Source organism: Rattus norvegicus, chromosome 1 (genome assembly GCF_021556685.1).
Source record: "Rattus norvegicus strain SHRSP/BbbUtx chromosome 1, alternate assembly SHRSP_T2T, whole genome shotgun sequence".
In the NCBI taxonomy this organism is placed as follows: domain Eukaryota; kingdom Metazoa; phylum Chordata; class Mammalia; order Rodentia; family Muridae; genus Rattus; species Rattus norvegicus.
In genome coordinates this window covers 226,044,469-226,060,730 of record NC_141534.1, presented here as the reverse complement: position 1 = coordinate 226,060,730, position 16,262 = coordinate 226,044,469, and the positions used below count along the sequence as shown (strand labels likewise).

The 16,262-nt window shown below is 43.4% G+C and overlaps 1 long non-coding RNA gene across 4 annotated transcripts; it reads left to right on the top strand.

Annotated features, from left to right (window-relative positions):
- Window positions 1-287: 287 nt before the first annotated feature.
- On the top strand, window positions 288-12,182 carry LOC148007870 (uncharacterized). Of its 4 annotated transcripts, none has more exons than XR_015647933.1 (5): window positions 296-474; window positions 2,695-2,799; window positions 7,335-7,505; window positions 8,219-8,560; window positions 10,519-12,182. It is a non-coding gene; the product is annotated as an uncharacterized LOC148007870 (long non-coding RNA). The 4 variants fall into 4 exon arrangements; XR_015647938.1 differs by having other exon boundaries at window positions 303-474; window positions 8,219-8,528; XR_015647950.1 differs by lacking the exon at window positions 7,335-7,505 and having other exon boundaries at window positions 311-474; window positions 8,219-8,528.
- The last annotated feature ends 4,080 nt before the right edge of the window (window positions 12,183-16,262 follow it).

Sequence of the window (16,262 nt, the reverse complement as noted above, 5' to 3'; positions counted from 1 at the left end):
GAGGCAGAGATTGCATGAACACATTTGTTAGCACTACATAAACTGTGTACTTAGGATTTATGAATTTCACTGTATAAAATGTATCACAGACTTTGGGGAAAATAATCCACTGAAAAATTCCATGTGAGAAAATATATAAGAAAATGTAGGGAAATGTCCTCAAGAGACCATTGTAAGGAAGATGGTGTGGTGGTTTAAACAGGTTTGACCCTGCATACTCATGTGTTTCAATGCTTGACCATAGGGAGTGGCACTATCAGAAGGCGTGGACTTATTGGAATAGGTGTGGCCTTGTCAGAGGAAGTTGTTCACTGGGTAGGTGGCCTTTGAGGACTCCTGTGTTCAGTCTGCCTAGTGTGTGGAATCTAGTTTTCTTCTGGCTGCCTTCAGAGCAAGATATAGAACTCTTGGCTTCTACAACACCATGCTGCCATGCTTCCTGAGATGATGATAATGAACTGAACCTCTGAAACTGTAAGTCAGCCCTAATGAAGGGCTTTCTTTTATAAGAGTTGCCATGGTCAAGGTGTCTGCTCACAGCAGTAAAACCCTAAGACAGAAGTTGATAGCAGGGTCTGGGGTAATGCTGTGATAGGCCTGACCATGCTTTTATTTGGATGAATGTGACATGGATGTTGATTAGTAAAGCAGTAGAATGCTTTAAGTGGGGCTTAATAATCCATAATAGTAGGAACATGGAAGGCAGCTGTATTGAGGGTGGTTTGAACTGGGGGGAGGGTAGCTCAAGAGGTTTCAGAGGAGAGAACTGTTAGTATATTGCCTATATATGATTCTTGTGATATTTTGGAGAAGAATGTGGCTGCTTTTTAACCCTTGTTCAAATAGTCTGCCTGAGGCAAAAGTAAAGAGATTTAGATAAATGTCTATGTGTTTACAGTTGTATGAGGAATGGTTATATCATGTTAGCTGTTATTACGACCTGTTCATTGCTTTCATTTGGACATAAGGAGATATGATAGTGTGTCCAATTGACAAGGGATAGATTCTGATGACTATTCTCCGCTGTCATCTTGACTATAACTGGAATGAACTACAATCCAAAACTTAAAAGGATTTTGTGAAAAGAAATTTTTAAGAAAATTCAGGAATGGCGGTTCACTACTTTAATTCCAGGAGACAGAGGCAAGCAGATCTCTAAGTTCAAGACCAGCCTGGTACAAAACCTGGTATAAATTCCATGTAAAGAAAAGCTTAGGTCTAGGTGAGGACATGCCTTTAGTGACAGCACTCAGGAGACAGGCATATAAATCTCCAAGTTCAACATCAATTTACAAAGCAAGTTCCAGGACAGCCAAACTTAGGCAGTGAAGGAGTTGGAAAATAGAAATCTGGTAACAATGCAATAGAACAAGGGGGACCATGTTCCAGACCCAGCAAGCAGCAGAACTAAGCAGCTTCAGTCACATGGCTCTGGCTTTTAGAGTCAAGGGTAGAAAGGAGGTTACTGGGATGATTGATGCTGGTGAGCTGGAGCTAAGAAATTGGTGGTGATTAAGAAGAGACCAGCAACACGGAAGTGAAATCTCTGGGGAAATATTTCCTGAGAGCACAAAGAAGCTATGTTCCAGAAATAACTAAGGTTGTAGATTGTGCTGGCAGCTAGACGTGATAATATGTAAGAATTACCTAGGTGGTACTGGTTTTGAAAGTATGAAGGGATCATGAAGAACCACTGAGGTTTGGCACTGTGAGACGCCATGGAAGGCCATTTGTGAAGGTGCAGCCTCAGTTGCCACTGACGGCCAAAGACTGAAGGGGTCATGCAAAGGAGTTGAGGCTTGGCACCAGGAAGAGGGCCTATGAGAGGATGTTGGTAAAGTGCAGCCTAGTTGCAGCAGAAGACCCCAGTGTATAGAAGATGCCAGTTCTGTGGAATGACCACCAAGAGCAGTGGCAGCAGCAGCAGTGGAGTGGGGTCAACCAGAGCCTAGGGTGCTATAGAGGGCAGAGCTGGAGAAGTGACCCAAGCCTTTTGGAGGAACCCAAAAGAGCTTGTGTGGATCCCAGACACTGGAAAAAGAAGCTGTGAAGTTGAAGTTGCCTTGGAGACCCCAAGATGTAACAGATGCTAGAGCCATGGAGTACTTGCCCAGGGAACTAGCACATAGGGAGTGGAACCAACTCAAGAGAAAAAACAATGTGTTGCAGCCAACAAAGCTGAAAGGAGTTGGACATGGAGGTGCAGAGTTTGGAGTTCACCCATTTGATTTTTGGTCTTGCTTTGATCCAGTATTTCCTTACTACGACATTTTGAAATGGTAATATATATCCTGTGATGTTAGAAGTGTGTGATAAGCTTTTTAACTTTGATTTTATAGGGCATTACAGTAAAGAGATAACATGAATCTCAGAGGAGACTTTGAACTTTGGACTTTTAAACATTGTTAAGACTGTGATAAATTATGGGGACTTTTGAAGTTAGACTAAATGCATTTTGCATTATGTTATGGATACAAGTCTATGGGGGTCAGGGAGTGTAATGTGATGGTTTAAATAAGTTTGGCCCCCACAGATTCATGTGTTTCAATACTTTACTATAGGGAGTGGTACTATTAGGAGGTATGGCCTTATGGGAGCAGGTGTGGTCTTGTTTTTCACTGTGTACGGTGAGCTTTGAGGACTCCCATGCTTAGTCTCTGTCCAGTGTGTAGAATCCTGTCTGTCTTCTCCTAGCTGCCTTCAGATCAAGATGTAGAACTCTTGGACCACCAGCACCATGTCTGCCTGCATGTTGCCATGCTTCCTGCCATGATGATAATGGACTGAACCTCTGAAACTGTAAGCCAGCCCCATTGAAATGTTTTCTTTTATAAGAGTTGCTCTGGTCATGGTGTCTCTGCACAGCAATAAAACCCTAACTAAGACAGAAGTATAGACAAAGTTCTATACACAAAATATGACACATTTCTTCATCAAAGGAGAGTTACAGGAAAGGCCAATGTCTGACCTCATGAGCAACCAAGTAGTGCAAGTTTTTGAAGAGATACAATTACTTCATCCCTATTACATTGACAATAATTTCAGAGTCTTGTGCTCTGGTAAAGAGGTGGCGTGTAAAACTCTCTGTACTACTGGATTCTCACTTGATTCAGTCCTTTTAGTGAAGTGGCCTATTCTAGTACCTAGGAACTGAACTTGTGCTTTTACCTTAGACACATCTTATAAGACACAGGAACCATGTACAGTGGCAGTTATGTAATAGTGCTTGTACTCATGAAACAGATTCTATCAGAATATCCACCGATAAAGAATAATGAGTAAAGATGGCGAATTCATGTAATACAAAAAGAGTATGGGTTTTAAAAGATGAAAACTAGATCTATAACATACCAAGATGGTTAGCTATCAGAACTTAATACACGTGAAAATAAAGTGTTTGTTTATGAACACAGTTATTATTAAATATGTGGAAACTAGATCATGAGAATATGCATAATTCCAGTCTTGGTATTGGAACTGATAGTGTAGCAAAACCTAAACAGAGGCTGGGATGGTGGCGAGTTCCTGCCTTCAGGGAGCAGAGGCAGTGATTATCACAAGTTCAAGACCAGCCTCCAGACAACAAATGTCAGGCCAGACCTTTATCCCAAACCAACAAAACCCATAAGGACTCACCAGAAGAAACAGCCTATTAGAAGTAAGTCAATCTCCAGTCAATTATCATTGCATATGCAAAACAACCCAAATGAATCCTAAATAAACATTTAAATGTTGATCCTAGCTTGTGGACACAAATTAGGCAAATTTACATACAAAACAAAAGAAGTCTCTTAAAGATCAAAAATTGATATGTTGGGCAGCATCAAAATGAAGAGCATTCTCACTGTGAAACCCACTACTGCAAGCAAGAAAAGCCAAGCTATGAACTGGGAAAATGCATTTGTAAATTATTGATTCTGTAATGAATTTACAAACCAGATGTATGAACAGCCATCACAAATGAGTCAGAAAATTACTGCCCTGATTTATTTATTTTTCTCTGTTTTGAGCAATATAATCTTTTAAACTGAGCAAAGGGATATGCAGATAGCCAAGAAACAAATGAGAGATGTTCAAGGAATCATCAGGAAAGCATAAATTAGAACATAAAGAGATCATACTGTATCTGCCAGAGTAGCTTAAAAATAACTGAGAACTCGATCACATCCGGGACTGTGGAAGGTGAGGGGCAACCAGAGTTCTCAGACATTGCCTGAGGGGATCCACAAGGACCCAGCAGCTTTATAGAAACCTTCAGCAGAGAATGTTGACCTGCAGGTGGGGGCTAGGGCACCTGACCTGTTCCTCTTCCCATGTAACTATTTTGGTTTTGAATTCACTAAACATTATGCTGGCGGCTCATAAATAGGTCAGTCCAACAGCAAATGTCATTGTTTTGCATTTTCAACCTGCTTTTTCTCCCTTAATGTTGACTAAGAAGCAGGGGGTTGGCGGGGGTGTGGGGGTGGAGATGTCTGGGTACTGATACAGATGTCAGATACAACCAAGGATCCAGAGCACCTAGGATCCAGTGGTAGGTTCCATGCCCTGCTCAAGGAAAGGCACCTTCGAGGAATGCAAACGTTATTGCCTATTGAGGTTCCTGTGTGAGCTTAAGGAAACAGGAGGAAGAAGGGAAGGGGAAAACACACATGGTATTCACTCATTGATAAGTGGCTATTAGCCCAAATGTTTGAATTACCCTAGATGCACAGGACACATGAAACTCAAGAAGGATGACCAAAATGCGAATGCTTCACTCCTTCTTTAAAAGGGGAACAAGAATACCCTTGGCAGGGAATAGGGAGGCAAAGATTAAAACAGAGGCAGAAGGAACACCCATTCAGAGCCTGCCCCACATGTGGCCCATACATATACATCCACCCAATTAGACAAGATGGATGAAGCAAAGAAGTGCAGGCCGACAGGAGCCAGATGTAGATCTCTCCTGAGAGACACAGCCAGAATACAGCAAACACATCGGCGAATGCCAGCAGCAAACCAGAACTGAGAATGGGACCCCGTTGAAGGAATCAGAGAAAGGACTGGAAGAGTTTGAAGGGGCTCGAGACCTCATATGTACAACAATGCCAAGCAACCAGAGCTTCCAGGGACTAAGCCACTACCTAAAGACTATACATGGACTGACCCTGGACTCTGACCCCATAGGTAGCAATGAATATCCTAGTAAGAGCACCAGTGGAAGGGGAAGCCCTGGGTCCTGCTAAGACTGAACCCCCAGTGAACGTGATTGTTGGGGGGAGGATGGAGAGGGGAACACTCATATAGAAGGGAAGGGGGAGGGGCTAGGGGATGTTGGCCTGGAAACCAGGAAAGGGAATAACATTAGAAATGTAAATAAGAAATACTCACGTTAATAAAGAAAAAAAAGAAAGTAAGAAGGAAGGTAGAAAGCTAAGTCCCATCAACTAGCCTGTGATTTATCTAGCTTCTGAGGACAGGCAGGCTACTCTCTCCATAGGGCCACTCTTCAAGCTGGTTATCACCATTCACAAGACCCCTCCAAAATAAAAAAAAAAAAACCTTCACCAACGCCCTTGCACCAATGGATGTGCATCTTCTATCCCACGTCATTTTGTCTCTTGGAGACAACCTTCCTCCACTCTGGATTAAGAAATAGATCAGAAACAGTCCACTGGAGAAGCCCAGACAGGTAATGCCAAGGTCAGAAGAGCTCTGCTATGAGGAAGGAAAAACCAAAACAGTGAAACATTAGACCTTCTTAGTATGACCTTACTTTCCAAATAAATATTTCATTTCTTTTTGCCATTAAGGAAACCACAAATATAAGATTATCATAAATGGACAAGTAAAACTCGGTTTTGATTTGGTAATAATAGAGAGAGATGTGAGTCTTGGCAAATTACAGTCATGGCCATCTAAAGAAGCTGTTTTGTGACGTAGGGCCGAGGAGCCCTATGTTTCATCCCTTATCATTCCACAAATGAAGGGAACCAGGGTCGAACGTGAAACCTGAGTCTTAAATGTTGAACAAACCCCAAATATTATTAAGACACTAGGCAGGCCAACTCTGTTCAGGCCAAACACAACAGGTTTGGAGGCCAGATGGGGAACGGCAGCCACCACTCTGTCCTCTGATGTAGACAGGTAAAAGTAGCCCAAGCCATCCATTCCACCTGTGTCTTGGTGAGACCTGCCAGTTCCTAGGAGGCTGACTTACCTCCATGTTGGAAAGAAGAGATATGTACAAATTATTCTGAAGTCAAGAAAACAACAGGGATAGAATATTTGTTATAGGCTAGTTCTTCTAATTTATTTTTGGCTCTCCTACTTGGGCAATGTGGCAGCATATGTATAAGAATTCCTCCAGGTGGAAAAAAAAAAAACAAGTCCTCCAGTCTACCTCTGATTTATGCAGTCAGAATCTCTGGTGGTTTGAGAATCTAGGAGTTAGACTCCGCATTAGGCAGACAGATAGGCAAAGAGGCCATGGATAGATTTTAAAGATGGTGAACTTCCAAGATGGCTGACTTCTTTCTCTCCCTCATGACCTGAGACAAAAGTCTAGAAGCTTAAAACAAAGGAAGACTCTGTGGGGTTTTTTTTCCTCCTGCCAATAGGGTCTCCACTGATGGAGTGTTTCAACAAGTTCAAGGCCACATTAGGACATGTCTTTGTCCAAACTCACCAACACTATTACAGGGGAGGAAGACCCTTCGGAAACTTAAATGGTGACTTAGAATTTCGGTTGCTGTGATTAAAATAGCAAGGTGGGGAAGAAAGGGTTTTGACTTATACTTTCACATTGTAGTCCATCATTAAAGTCAGGACAGGAACTCAAACAGGGCGGTGACCTGGAGGCAGAAGCTGATACAGGGGCCACGGAGGGGTGCTACCTACTGGCTTGCTCCCCATGGCTTGCTCAACCTACATTTTTATAGAACCCAAGACCACCAGCCCAGGGATACCACCCCCCACACACACACATGACACAGTGGTCTGGGCCCTCCCCCATAGATCACTAATTAAGAAAATGCCCTCCAGCTGGATCTGGTGGAGGCATTTTCTCAATTATGATTCCCTCCTTTCAGATGAAGCTAGCTTGTGTCAGGTTGACACAAAAATCAGCCAGCACAAATAGTATTCGAGATTTCTCCATTGCTACTTGTCATGCTAAAGGATTTTTTTCTCTGCCTTTTAATTCTTTGACTGATGGAGAGAAAAAAAAGTCAAGATTCTAGACAGTAGCAGTTTGGGCCTCTTGTGAACCTATGTTTAAAGATGGTCTTTGTATTTGTCTTTATCTGTTTTATGTGAATGCAAGCATGTTTGCATTTGGGAACAATTTTCAGGTGTTGACTCCTGCCTTCCACCTGAATGGAAGAAAAATGAAATAAAAAAGGAGGAGTGTGAAACCAAACACAGGAGCAGGCAGGAGCGGCTCGCCCTGCCTGTTACTGGGAGACTGAAACAGGAAAAACATACCTTGCAGGTTAAGAGTTCTGTTTGCAGTCAAGACAAGAGTAAGTTTCTGTTTGTCTTATGTTTGTTTGACCTATTACATTGGACGTGTTTGATCATGAGTGGGCAGAAGGTATGTGGACAGGAAATATGTCAGGATGTATGCTTGTCCCTGATTAGATTTGATGGGAAATATAGTGGCCTGGTGGGGTTTTAGCTTCTGCAAAGTGTGACTCGTGGCCATTTTCTTGGAACCCAGAAATGGACCCGGATAGATATCTTCCTGACCAGTATTTAACTAAAGTTTGCTTCAAATATGGCTTTAAAGTTGTGGTAGTGGCCTTATCCAACCCCCCAACACCCGTGGGATTAACAAGACATAACTAGAAGATTTATTGTAGATATAGGGGAGAAAGCATGCAGAGGGAAGAGTCCAGGCTATACATGGCTGACAGACTAAACTAGAACACTGAAGAGAGATGGGGAACGGGAGCAAGAGAAGAACATGCGACTATGAGAGGCACCCAAGCCAAGAGACCAGAGTAGCCAAAATGGCCGAGTTATATAGCGATCAGGCTCGGGAAGGTAAAGCAGACGCGCACCCCTCCCCGTCCCCCTCCCCCTCCCCCTCCCCCAGAGGGTTAGCGTAGCAGACTGGGTGAGAACTGCTGGAAGGCGCCACAGGTACTGAGTGATACTTGTCCTGGGCTTCTTTGAGACCTATCACCACTATGCAGCATAATCTTTCTTGTTTCTGCCCCACTGTCTCATCCAGGAGCGGCGGTAAGGTTCCAGCCATGTTCCTCGAATCTCAACACAGATGTACTAAGATTACAGATCAAAAGGGGTGCCAAACCAGTGATTTCACCCACTGAGCCATCTCCCTGGCTCGGGTCAGCATTTTAACAGGACCAAGCAATTCTTGTCCACACAGACATTTGACACCCACTGCATTGGATCTTCGAGCCTTTCAGATGAAGAACTGTTTGCTCTGGGAATCCATTTTACCTCACGCCTAAAACTGACAGGGAAGAAAGTCCTCGAGTGCCCTCTGGAGGTCATCGTAGGAACTGGGCAGCTTTATAGTGAGGTTTTGTTTTCTTTTTCTCGGGAACAGGTATAAAAATACCAAGTGTGATTTTTGAGCCCTTCCTAGAACCAAACATTGTGATTAGGAATTCGCACAAATTTTTTCATTTAGACTATCATGCAGGTGTTACTATTCTGCAATTCTGGCATTTGACCACCTCCTTTTAACTTGGTTTTCCTTGGCGTCCAGTATACCCACACCCTTTTTCATTTGCCTTGGGTCCCTCTGTCTCTTCTTCTTCCGTCTGTCTCAGTACCCATCTCCCAGGTCTTCTCATCTTCCCCCAGGGAGCAATGCTTGGGTTTCTTTTCCTTGTGCGCTCAACTTCTTAATGAATTCTTTTATCCATATGCCAACAAACCCCACATTTCTATCTTGTGACCAGCGTGCTTCTTGAGACACAGGCAGCTGCCTTCTGGACATGTCTACTTGGACGCCTGAGAGACGCCACAATTGTGTCTAAAAACAAAGTTCTCCTTTTCTTCCTTAAACCTCTTCCATTTGAGATTTCTCTCATCTCAGATGATGGAAATTCTCTCTCACTGCAGTTGAGTAACTGCGTGGTGTTCTCACTGGGTCCTCTCACTCATAGCCCTGCTCCATCACATATCCCTCTCCTCGCCTGGAGCCTTGCTTCAGCCTCCCCCTTGGTCTTTTTATCCAACTGTCTTTCCAAGAGACAATTCTCAGAAACCAGAATGGCTTTCGTAGAACGCTTCTCAGCTCTTAATTTCTCTACTTAATGTCCTTCCAAGCCTCCGGTTTTACTCTGATAAATGTCAAAGTCCTTCATATGGCCAAGAAGACCCTGCACAGGCAAGGTTCCCCAATGTTTCTCCGACTCTGGCTCCTTTTGAATTCCTCTTTGTCTATCTAGCTCTGGCCATAGCTGTGCTATTCCTAATACAAGCCTGGTAGGAGCACCTTCCCATCCACTTACCTAACCCTTTAGCTGCTGCAAACACTTACTCCAGCATGACCTGGTCCACAGAGTCTACTCTGTCATTTCTGTTTAAATTGGCAACTTGCTCCACCCCCACCCCCAGCCCCTCTGTAGCACTGCCCCACCCCCAACCCCTTACCACACTGTGCCCTGTCTGTGGCGTGTCATGGCTTTCCAAACTATTGTCTAATCTAGTAGTTATGTCCCTGGGTATTCGTTCCACTAGAATTTTTAACCCCAAATAGGCAGATATCTCTGTCCCTTTTGTTTACTGATGTGCCCAACACATAGATCACTGACTTAAATATTTTAAAAATGTTTGCTGAATAAGACATGACCACATCCTTGGCTCTCGGTGCTTCAGTAATTCACTTAAAAAGTAAATCGGAATAATCAGCATATTTGTTTTTCTATCATGGTAGCCCTGTAACACCTGACCTCGGCAGTTTCTGCAGAGAGCAGTTCCCAAGAGGAATGACATACATGGGGCTGTCTGTTCTCACACACCTCTTCTGGAGCAAACTGAGACCCCCGCCACTTGGGTCCTCCATAGCAATTCAGCACATGGCCATCTCCCTAACCTGATTTATCTAGGACAGTAATGCTGTTACTTATAGAATTTTTCCTCCAAGCAAAAAATCATGTGTGGCATTTTTCATGTATGATTCCTACTTAAATATGAGTCCCAAGAAATTGTGACTCACACATACACACACACAGCTATGTAAAGTTGTATGTGGTGGCTTTTCTGTAAGGTTCTCCTGAACAAGACTGTCTCATCTTCAGATATATCTTCATAAGAGAGGGGACAGCAGCCACACTGCCAGTGTCCTGAGTTGCCAGCAGCTGTATTTGTTAGAGGGAAACAAGCCTGCTTATTGCTCTGAGAACAGTGGAGATTGAGTGTGGAGAATACAGCTGCTGGACCTGTACTGGCTCGCACCTGGATACAAAGGGAGGGTCCTGGACCTTGTGTTTCTTAAGTCTTCTTGGCCGAATTAACCTGAGTCGCTAATGTAGAATTTTGTCTCTTAACCCAAAGGTGCATTGCTTCCCGGAGCCTCAGGATTCCTGGAGAACCCAATTGCTGTGGCCTTGCTTAGTATCACTAAATCCACATTCTGTCCTGGCCAATGCCAGCCTGACCCAGGTCCTCTGGTGCTGTGACCACGGCTGCTGCCACCAGCTCTGCAAATGAAAACAAACCCAAGGGATTGCTCAGAACTTAATGAATGAAGCATTTCTTTTCTATAATTTGTTTTTACTTCAAGAAAAAATGAGACTCCCAAGAAGCACTCTCAGAAAATGAAAGGACAGGACAGGAAAAGCCCTGCCCTCTGAAAAATCTATCAAGTGCGCCCACACAAGTTCCCAGCCGTCCGACCACACATGCAGTTCCTCAGATTTATAGCTTAATCTTGCAAAAATGGGACCGGTTGCTTTGAGAAAAACAGTTAACTAGACAGATTGCTTGGGGGTGAAAGGAAGACTTCTGCCTGTGTCCGTGATTAACTTGTGCAGAGCGTGAGTTTCAGTCGCAAAAACAAAAACAGCGCGCAGCGGCATAAGATATCCGTCACAGTTGCCATTGTACCCAAGGCGGAATTACTTACCTATAGGAGTCACTGCAAAATCTGCTATAAGCCATGCTGCTAGCTACCGCCTCCTCTGCAGGGTACTTTGTAACTGTTAACACAAGGTGAACCAGAACTGAGGAAACGCAGGCTTCTCTTGACCCCCGGAAGTCCACACTCACCAGGCTGTGTTCTCACCTTCCTCGAAACCACTTCTCAGTCTCACCACAGGGCCCTGACCTCCAATGAGGGGAGCGATACCTGGAGTATCATTTTATCTCTACTCTTGACAAAAATCATCTCAGCTGGTCTTCAAGGCACCGAGTATTCACCAATGAGCCTTGCTTTTCTGCTTTTCTACTTTTATACCTGAACTCACCCCAGAGATCCACTGCTCTAAAACAGACTCACTGACATTTCTGTATCTTGACAGGAATCCCAATTCAAAATGTTCTGCACCAAATCTCTGAATTCTCGACTTTCCCTGGAAGTCTTTCTCACCTCACTATCAACTCCTATTATCCTGTTGCTTTGTCCAAAATCCTGTACTCAATTCTGTCTCCCATAATGCCTAATTCTGAAAATCCCTGTGATAGCCATTTGAATCCTGTCCAGAATCCAATCACTTCTCGAATTTCTAGCCACCGCCTGGTCTAGTTGTCTGTAAATTGTTGTCTGTAAAACCGTTGTCTGTAAATGGGATTCCCTGCTTCTAAGCGCATCCTCCTGAACACCTGTCTTGACACCAGTGGTTCTGACAAGCACTTCCAGGTCAGCAGTATCCACAGCACCTGACAACTCGCTAGAGGTGAACTTCTCTACTTGACCTCCTTAATCAGGGACTCTGAGGACAACGTTGAGTGATATGTGGTATAAAACTCGTCCTAGGTGATGTTGGTACAAGGTCAAATTTGAGAACCACTAATCTCCAGAGCCTCCAAAGAGATCCTTTAATAAGTAAGACTTTCCTTCCCACAATCCCTTGTGCCCGTTTGCTGGAGGTCAGCAGTTCTTTCTTGTTTATGGTTCTTCTTGAGGCAGCAGAAGGGGAAAGAGCCTCAGCTGGGGTAAGACTTGGTCTTACTCGATATTTAGGGTTGCTGTATAATAATAAAATGTTTACTTGCCTTAAGTCTTGTTACTTTGCCGGAGTAGCTGACCTGCCTGTCTGAGTTCCTCTGAGGCCAGAAACTGATTATCACCTCATCATAAAACAGCAGGGGATAAGTGAAAAGATTTATTGCTGGTGCTCCTTCCTCTGGGGAATGAGCCAGAAACCTCTCTGTAAAATCTGGTTAGTTCTTTGTGAACCAGGGAGGAAGGAAAGGAAAAGAATTAAGATGTATACAGGTAAATATGCACAGACATACATACATTCAAACATTACTACACCTATACTCTGGCCGATTCCAGCCATCTGTCTCAATCAACTCCACAAGTATTCATGCATGCTTACATACATACACATACCTACACACAAACATATAGACAAACAGACATATAGATTTCGGTGGATGGATAGATGGGTGAATGGGGCAAAGTTCCCAAGACCAAACCATTCAACCAACCACTTTATTTCTTTTCTCTAGTCTTTTATACTTTCTTAGACAAAAAGTTCTTTAGAAAATTACCTCAGAGATAAAATGTTACATAGAATGGGAGTTACAGAAGGATGTTGATATCAAGTTCAAAGCAGTGTTTCATTATAATATACTCATTAAAAGTTCAAAGCAATACTTTTTCATGGCCTTGCCTATCATAGTGCACACCTGTGACTGTATCCTTGGACCTAAGTGTTTTTCCTTGAACATAAATTTGTCCCAGGTCTACTTCTTTTTTTGCGTGTGTGATTATGAAAGCTCACTGTGTTTCTTATTATGCAGCCTTTACTTAACATTCTGAGGAGTGGGTACATTCTATTCTTGATTCTAAATTTATTCCATCATTTTAGCAACTAAGACCATCTCTAAAAACCTTCTTCCTAAAAATTGTTTGAATCAAATCAGGAATTCTATAGAATTATTATCTGTTTGTCTATATAGCATCACTACAAGACAGTATATCTTTGTTGTTCAGAAGAGATCTGCTCAAAAGGGCAGGCTAATACCTAGTGATAATTACATATTTAGTAATAACAGGAGAAACATATTAATAGCAGGAATCTTTCCTACAATGAACTTCTCCTGGGCCTTGCCTATGGGAGCAAATCCATCATAGATTTTAATCCAAGGGAGACTCATCTCAGGATGATTCACCTAGTTATTAGCTTCTCCTATGGTGGCTCCTGACACCCCTCATTTCCAACTTGAGCCCAGCAGAATGGCTCCTGCAAAGAAGGGTTGCAAGAAGAAGAAGGGCTATTCTGCCATCTATGAGGTGGTGGCCGGAGAATATACCATCAATATTCATAAGCACATCCATGGAATGGTCTTCAAGAAGTATGCCCCCTTGGGCACTCAAAAAAATCCAGAAATTTACCATGAAGTAGATGGGGACTCCAGATATTCACGGTGACACCAGGCTCAATAAAGCCATCTGAGGCAAGGGAATAAGGAATGCTCTGTATAGCATCCAAGTACGTTTGTCCAGAAAAATGTTAACAGGGATGAGGATTCACCAAACAAGCTCTACGCACTGGAAACTTACATGCCATTACCACATTCAAAAATCTACAGGCGGTCATTGTGGATGAGAAGTAACCTACTGAATGTCAAATAAAGTTGAAGAACTTGCTTCAAAAAGAAAAAGGAAAGAAAAGAAAAGAGAAAAAGAAAGGAAAAAAGTTAAGCCAGGGTGGTGGTTTGAATGACAGTGCCCCCCCCCAGGCTCATATATTTGAATGCTTGGTCCCCATCATTGGTAGAACTGTTTGGGGAGGATTAAGGGGCATGGCCTTGTTGGAGGAGGCTAGCTTTGAGGTTTCAAAAGCCCACATCATTCTCAGTTATCTCCCTGACTCCTGCATGTGAATCAAGACATGAGTTCCCAGCTAACTGCTCCAGCACCATGCCTGCCTGCCTGCTGCCATGTTTCTCAGCATAACGATTATGGACTCTAACCCTCTGGAACCATAAGCCTCAAATTAAATGTTTCCTGTAAAGGTGACTTGGTCATGGTGTTTTATTACAGTAATAGAAAAGTAGGTAAGACAGCCAGTTTAAAAAAAAAAAAACCAAAAAGCAAAGAAGAGAGATCTATGAAAACAAACAAAATGCAGTTCTGGTCTGCTAAGTCTCCAGAGAATAAATTGGGTAAAGTTGGATAATAGGTACCAGAAGATGTGGGGGCAGCCAAAAACTCAAGTCTAATAATGAAGTAAAATAGAAAACTTTATAAATCAAAACAAGAATAAAGCCAAAATCTGTCCCAGAGAGATTGGTTCATTCTGGGACATTGCCACCTCCCATGAGACAGTCACTGGAGCCACTCAAGACAAAGAACCACAGACAGTCAGCATTGTCCTCCTACTAACGACATTTAAACGGAGAAAATAATAAAAATTATTTTGTTTTTTGTTATCACTCTTATTCTTTCAGAGGAAGCGTTTTCAATATCCAAGGAGGAAGAGGTAGCAGTGAGTTTGAGGTGTTGTATTCAAAAGGAAAAAAGACAGAAGTCACGGTGCTCAACCTGAGCAATGGGAACATGCCATTTATCAAGATGCTTACAGAGTCACAGTTTGACAGCCCCAAACACCCAATGAACTGCACTCTCAGGAGCTCCAGAGCAAATATCCAAGGTCTGCATACCCAAGCGTGGTCAACAGAATACCCTTAGACTGAAGGGAAAAATGTTTGCACTACAGCCCTTGCAGTGGAGAACTTAGACATAGATTCCAAGCAGCATGCCGATGTTGGTAGGGAATGTTCAGGAGAGGGGCCAGCATTTGCGGTGGAACTTCTGATGGACCACCAGACCAGCATTTCTGGCCTTCCCTATGAGGGACCACCACTATGGAGCCAACCCTGTGCCTGACCCATCCTAACCCTCAGAAAGGACCACTCAGAGTCAAGAAGAGTATTTTCAACCTGAACTCCGAAGGGCTTCCCCCACCCAGAGGACTGCCCAGAGCTGGGACCAACATCAGTGACTTGATCCGTGATGGACCACCCAAGGCTGTAACAAGCATCAGGGGGTGTCTGAAGGAGCACAGAGAGGATGAGCAAGGCTGTAATCATCAATCAGGCAATGTGACACTCATTCTCTAGCCAGGCCAGAGCTCTCTCCACGTCCTTTTATTTATACCCAGTGCCACTGTTGCAGGCAGCTACCTCTGTCCTACTCTGTCCTCAGGATCTCACGTCATCTCTTGTTTCCTTTTATGCCCTCTCCTTTTCTCATCTCCCCTTCAATGGACTTTCCAAACACACATAAGCTCACATGCTTTGCAGTGTCTGGGGCTCGGTTTCCCAAGACCTGGATCTCTTCGCCTTTACCTCTTTCTGTCCACTCCGAGACCTTTAGCCAAACTCCCCTCACCCCTTCCTTGTCCCTACTGTTCCCCTGTGATCTACTTTCCTCTCTATACTTTTCTCCATCAGCCCAAAACCAAACACCATTTCCCCTCGTTTCTCTCTCATGCCACTCGTACCTACAGCAGCTAATATCTTAGAGGATGCCATCTTGTCTGTGCTCTCTTCATTTCCCCAAGATTAGAGTTCAAAGGTTTATACTCTGTTGTCACATTGTTAGGCTTGCTCATAGTGGGCCGACATGTTGAAAGTAATTGAAATCTGTCTCCAGTGGAATACAACTGAGCCTGATGTCCCAGCCACCAGCCTAGCAGAGAAGTGCAATATGGTGAACTCATTGCTACTTGGTCCCTCCTGAACACTGAGACCACTTCCACCGAGAAAATGAGAGTGATCGAAACAAAGCAAAATAAAAACATCCCCGAGACCTGACCACCGATATGCAAAGTCCCAATACAAAAACACAAGTAGCATGAAAAAAAGCCAAGCAGTACAATCCCTGTAAGATTACTAATTTGAGGGGGCTGGAGAGATGGTTCAGGGGTTAAGAGTCCTCCAGAGGTCCTGAGTTCAAATCCCAGCAACCACATGGTGGTTCACAGCTATCTACAGTGGGGTCTGATGCCCTCTTCTGGTGCACAGGTTTACATGCAGATAGAGCACTCATATACATAAAGTAAATTAATTAATTTTTAAAAGTTACTAATTACGTAGGTTCTTCAATGAAAGTAAATTTGATG